The sequence below is a fragment of the Pteropus vampyrus genome, unplaced genomic scaffold (assembly GCF_000151845.1).
Source record: "Pteropus vampyrus isolate Shadow unplaced genomic scaffold, Pvam_2.0 Scaffold14, whole genome shotgun sequence".
NCBI lineage: Eukaryota > Metazoa > Chordata > Mammalia > Chiroptera > Pteropodidae > Pteropus > Pteropus vampyrus.
In genome coordinates this window covers 1,685,239-1,690,649 of record NW_011888795.1, presented here as the reverse complement: position 1 = coordinate 1,690,649, position 5,411 = coordinate 1,685,239, and the positions used below count along the sequence as shown (strand labels likewise).

General features: G+C 37.2%; 1 long non-coding RNA gene across 1 annotated transcript in view; it reads right to left on the bottom strand.

Annotated features, from left to right (window-relative positions):
- Positions 1-3,917: 3,917 nt before the first annotated feature.
- LOC111733661 overlaps positions 3,918-5,411 on the bottom strand; it is a 7,937-nt gene continuing 6,443 nt past the window's right edge. Inside the window, exon 4 of the long non-coding RNA XR_002778094.1 lies at positions 3,918-5,241. This is a non-coding gene — a long non-coding RNA (uncharacterized LOC111733661). The remainder of the gene's footprint in view (positions 5,242-5,411) is intronic.

The following is a 5,411-nucleotide window of genomic DNA, read 5'->3' as shown; positions in this document are numbered from 1 at the left end:
GCTACAGCAATCAAGATAGTATGATATTGGTGTAACAATGGGCAAATAGATCAGTAAAACAGTATAGAGTCCAGAAATAGACCTCACATATATACTCAAATGATTTTTGACAGAGGTTAAAAAAAAAAAAAAACAGTTTAGTGGAGAAAAGATGATCTATTCAACAAAGTGTGCTGGAATGAGTGAATAAACAATGCAACAAAGAAAAAAGAACTTTAATGTATACCTCACATCATATTCAAGAAATAATCCAAAATAAATCTTAGACCTAAATATAAAACCTAAAACTATAAAATTTCTAGAAGACACATAGGAGAAAATCCTTGTGACCCAGGGTTAGGCAAAGATTTCTTAGATAACAACATCAAAAGCAACGTAGATTACAAAAAATTGACAAAGTAGATTTCACAAAAATTAAGAACTCCTCTTTAAAAGATTCTGTTTTGAGAACACTTTGAAGAAAAGGGGAAAAAAGAATTTGGATAAAATATTTGCAAATCACAGATTCGATAAGAGAATTGTATTCAGATTATATAAAAAATTTTCAAAACTCAATAATAAAAAAATAAACAAACCAATTACAAAATGGACAAAAGATTTAAACATATCCTTCCTTCAGGAAGAATGTGAATGGCAAAGAAGCGCATGAAAAGATATATGTTATTAGTATTAGGGAAATGCAAATTAAAATCACAATGAGATATACACCCATAAAACACACACTAAAACTAGTCTAAAACTAAAAAGACTAACTGTATCAAGTGTTGGCAAGAATGTGGAGTAACCAAAACTCTCAAACACCACTAGTGGGAATATAAAATGATACAACCATTTTGGAAAACAGTTCCTTAAAAAGTTAAGCATTGCCTAACGTATGATCCAGCCATTCCACTCCTAGGTATGTATTTAAGAGATATGAAAGCAAACATCTATACAAATATTTATACACAAATATTCAAGGCACCTTCATTTGTAATAGCTCAAAACTGGAAACAATAAAAATGCCTATCAGTAAGTCAAATGCGTAAACAACTTGTAGCATATCTATACAATAGATTATTACTTAGCAATAAAACAGAATAAATTACAGATATATGCAACAATATAGATAAATCTCAAAGTAATTATGCTGAGTGAAAGAAGCCAGAAAAAGAAGAGTGCATCTTCCATGATTCCATTTATATACAATTCTACAAAATGCAAACTAATCTATAGCAACATAAAGAAAATCAGTGGTTGCCTAGGGACTGGGAGAGGGTGGCAGATAGGATGCTAGAGAAGGCTCACAAAGAGAGATGAGGAACTTTTGAGGGTGATGGGTATATTTACTATCTCAATTGTGGTGATGGTTTCATGGGTGTACACATATGTCGAAACATCAAATTGTACGCTTTAAATATATGCAGTTTCTCTTACATCAAATATATCTCAACAAAGCTTAATTAAAAAAAAAAATAGACCTAGCCTGTCATTTAGGAGCTCAGAGCCATTGTCTCACTGAAGAGACACCAGTTGAAAGAGAGAAGAGAGAAAGGCTTTTGTTTGTTTGTCTATTTTCTTTTAACATCATCTACTCCAGCATTCTCCATAATTGCTCAATGCCTGGCCTAACAAACTTAACGATGTACTGCTGTCCCCACTAAACATCCGTACCTGCTGCTTGAGCATCTGGTGGGAGGAGGGGGAGATATACAAGTCTGATTTCTTGAGACTTACACAAATTGCTTCTGAACCGCAAGTGGCCTTCTGGGATAGAATTGAGAGACTGGTCTCAGGGCCTTAGAACTGGAAGGGGCCTTGGGGTTTTCTCCTCTACTTTGGGTCTGGAATCAGGAACCCCCACTGTTTACCACACATAAAGCAACTAGCTACATTCCAATGGGAAGAAATCAGAGCAGGACGAGAAGAAGTGAGAGAGCCGTTCCCAAAACCCAGCTAGACCTCTGTTCTTCCTTGCAATATGGTTCTTTAGGCATCTTCGATTTGGGAGGAAATCAATTGTTTTCAATAGACTAATACATTTCTTTTTGCCTGTGATGAGGGAGAGAAGAGAAGAAGGGGAGATGGATAGATTTGAAAAATGAGACTTCAGTGGCCAACGAATTCTTAAAAAAAAAAAAGCCTTTCCAACCCAATGGGCTATGTCTGTTTGGTTGGAGTGGTTTATATGTTGGTTAGCTCTGACTAACTGAGCACATCTCTTAATGTTTCATTGCCTTGGCTTTCCCAACTTTGTACATTTGGTACCAAGAGCATGGGTCTGCCTCCCTCCTGATCAGCGACAGGCTCTTAAGAACTTTGGGTTCTGAGGAGAAAAAAAAAACCTTTGTATAGAAAGACCAGGACTTATCATTTCTATTTCTCCTTGACAGCTTTTCAAGTTTGGTGATTTCGGCTACTTTTCTGAAGGGAATAATCTTTTAAGCTCTCCATCTAATTTATTCTCAAGCAGGAGTTTAAACTCCCCCATTCGAAGTTTATCAGACAGATCTACAGAGACTTTTTTAGGGAGGATGTTTACAAAGGACTCTTAGTGTTGCCAAGAAAAGAGAGAACGAGAAAGATAGGGTTTCTGAAGGATAGTGTCAGAGGCAGTGAGATTTAAATATAAATATAAGGACCCCTTTCTCTCTCTCTCTCTCTTGCTAACAGGTTGTTCAAAGGCCAGTGGTGGGCAAAGCAGTTCGCAAGGGGTAAATGGCTTCCTTTTTGGAGAAGATTCCTCATAATCACATGAGCCAGTGGAGTTTCCCTTTTAGGTTTGTCTTGCTTTCTCTTGTTGCAGAGTTGGAATTCCAGACATTAAAGCCCGTAGTTCTGTTTCCCCCTACTTTTCTGCTTCCTATAGAATAACTTTATTTTTCTGGGGAGGTCTTCTTAAAAGGTGATATCTTTTAAGTAACAATGTCATATTTACATGACTATAGCAGTAGTACCATGTAAGAATAAATTAATCTCTTTTGGGGAGAAGGGAATTCTAGAATATGAAATTTATATCTAATAAATTACGTGACCACAGGCATAGAGCATTTTAGGTATGGCTTCAGTAATCCCAAAATTATTTTGAAATTGTGTACATGTTCAGGTATTTACAACTCTGAAACTCTCCAGTTGTAGAAATCTACATGTATGTAGCTTATTAAGTTTGAATTCATTATGTGAGAAAAATACCACCCCCCTTCCCCCCCGCCCCCACACAGTTAAGCATACCCTAATACGTAGTTAGGTCTGGAGAACAACTTCATTTAACATATCACTTTAGGGGCATTTTTTTCTTTAATTCTAGAAAAACAAACATTTCTGCAGCCAGTCTTGAGAAATGATTTTTCTCTCTGATAAGGATGACTTCATTTTATCCTAGTAAAAGATAAGTTTTCATCATCATAATCAAGCAGGAGAGAAATGTTCCCCAGTGAGCTGCCTGACAAATTGTGTAATTGTAGTTCATTTTAATTAGCAAGCTCCATTTTTGAATTGTTAATCTCCATTCTTTTCATTTTAGTCAAAACTAGAACTAAATGGATTTCAATCATGAGTTTCCCCTCCTCCTTCAATGAACTATTGTATTTCAAGTGTCTTATATAGGAAAAAAAAATAATTTATCCCATTTGTCATAAAGCTAAAATCTTCGGTTGTTATTCATGGTACCATCCTTGTGTAATGAAAAAGTACATCTAAAAGAGACCTTCTAAAGCACATCTACTGCAAAGTGAGAGGGTAGGAGGACTGTGTGTTGGGAGGGAAGGGAAGAAGGTGGGCATTCAGCAGATTTCCACAGAGGCTCCATAAATAGGGAAATCATAATATTAGAAACAAAGCTCTAGCCTTCAAGTCATGTAACATGTCATCACGAAGAAAAGTTGAGAACCAAATTTTGCTTCATGGCTGTTTTCAGCACAACACACACATACATTATTGTCTTTATTTTTTAGAATAGTTTTAAGTTCATGGTATTTTTTTTTTTTAAAGAAGAAAACCATGGGTCTCAACATATTGCTAAGAAAGACTTCCAAGAACAAAGTGTAGTCGTAAGATTATTGAGAATTAAGCAAAATCCTAGAGCAGGCTTTGTTTATACAAGTTACTTCACCCACCACTGGGTGGTGGTATGATTGAAACCTTCATTCTCAGGTAAAATGTCCTCAAATCTCCCCCATTCCCCCAAGTCACTGATGTCACCATCTGGGAAGTGTGTGTGTGTGTGTGTGTGTGTGAGGGTGTGTGTGTGTGTGTCTTTTGAATCAATAGAATTCTGGCCTGATTGAATGTGATCTGCAGCCATCATGACAGAGGGTATTGTTCTGTCCTTTTCAATCAACAGTTTTCCATCTAGAGGACACAGAGGTGGCTTAGAAAAAGGTCACCACGGGGCATGTGGCCTGCATTATGGTCCTGGGTTTGTTTTATGACACCAGAAGATATGCATAGTCAGCCCAAGAGAATGAAATAAAAGTCTTTCAATTAAATTTTAATCATGCACATGTGTCCACTCCACTATCTGAATGAAAATCAAAAAACTGACAGTCGCCTGGTGTAAAGGGTCTCAACCTTTTGTCAGCTAGAACCCCTCTGAGCTACAAATTTTGAAAGATGTATGCTTACCAATGTGCTGCTTATATTAAATAATAATTCAATTTCTTATTTTTCATTAATAAAAGTTCCTAACAGTAACAGTTACCTTTAATCGTGGGCTTACTATGGACCAACCGAAAAACTGTGAGGTGGGTGTTATTATTGTCCTTATTTTATAGATGAAGAGAACACTGAGGTTCAGAGAGATCAAGTAGCTCCATCAATGTCATTTGGCTAGCAATGGGTGTGCACAGGCTGACCCCAGATCTGTCTGCTGTCAAAGTCCTGGCGATTCATCACAATTCTCTTCGGTGCAGCAGAGCTTCTGGTTTGCGTGACGTGGTCTCTGGTGTAAATACACAGCCAAAACCAAAGACAGGGGGTGTCTTGATGAGACTGCAACCCATATCCAGGCATATCCAGGCAAATGCAGAATTCCCGCCAAGCTCTTTGAAATATTGAAAATTGTTCACAGACCTCCCCTTCTTTTCCACGTCATTGACACCTTTAAGTATTCCGAGAAGTCAGCGGGCTCAGAGATAGAAAATCATTTGCTAAGTCCTGTTCTCTCACGTCAGAAGCAGTTTGATTGTCAGCAGGACTCTGAGATAGATATATGTGCAAGGACACAGAAAGCGTGGTTCCCAGCCTTCCTCCACTATTGGACCCCTGGGAAAGTAGAAATAGTATAGGGGCATAGGCGAGACATTATTCTATAATTTTCCTTATTTTTTTTCCTCTGCAAAATTGCTTTCACTGAGATTCTATTCCTCGCTGCCCAAGAAGTAAAGACTTCAGCCTCCACTGACAAATATCAGAGAAATCTATTAATATATATA